This window comes from Alligator sinensis, unplaced genomic scaffold, assembly GCF_000455745.1.
Source record: "Alligator sinensis unplaced genomic scaffold, ASM45574v1 scaffold962_1, whole genome shotgun sequence".
NCBI lineage: Eukaryota > Metazoa > Chordata > Crocodylia > Alligatoridae > Alligator > Alligator sinensis.
In genome coordinates, this window is record NW_005842404.1 from 1,037,085 (window position 1) to 1,037,722 (window position 638).

General features: G+C 63.6%; 1 protein-coding gene across 1 annotated transcript in view; it reads right to left on the reverse strand.

Annotated features, from left to right (window-relative positions):
* Positions 1–638, reverse strand: part of NR2E1 (nuclear receptor subfamily 2 group E member 1) — a 32,015-nt gene that overhangs the window by 15,703 nt on the left and 15,674 nt on the right. The window lies entirely within an intron of this gene.

A 638-nucleotide genomic window follows, 5' to 3' on the forward strand; every position in this document is an offset into this window, starting at 1 on the left:
TGGCAGGGACGAGTTTATCTCTGCTTTCGTCTCTCTCTCTCCTTGGCCCTCTCCAGGCTCCGTGCACCGGGACCTCGCGGGCCAGAGCCGTGCAAAGCAACCCGCCGCGCTCGGGGCTGACACCTGCCCTTTTTATTCCCCAGACTGTCTCCTCTCCTGCAGCTCTTGCCCTCGGCATTTGGGGCTCCTTTGTCCCCTAACACCCCCCGCGGCCCGATCCAGCCAAAGTCTCGTCTTCCCAAGGGCCCGAAAACGTGCCCGGCTCCTCGGATCCCTCCTGCTTTTCTGCGCGGCTTGTGCCGAGCCGGAGACCCGGCCTCCGGCCTCCGCGCCGCGGCCCGGCTCCGCGAGCCAGGCTCGAGAACCCAGCTCTACACCGACAGCTACGGCTCCATCGATACACGGACAGTTGTATAGATATATTTGTGTGTGTGTATGCGTGCATGTATGTGTGTGTACCTAGATGCGTGTGCGTATGTGTGTGTGTGTATATATTTAGGGGTGTGCGTGTGTATTTTTCACCAGGACAAGGCTGCCAGAGGGAAGCTGGGGGAGGCCGGGAGGTACCTGCTGCCCCCGCCCCAGGCAGGCCTGGCCGGGCCGCGCCGGAGCTGGGTCCCAGGAGCCGGACGCGGGGC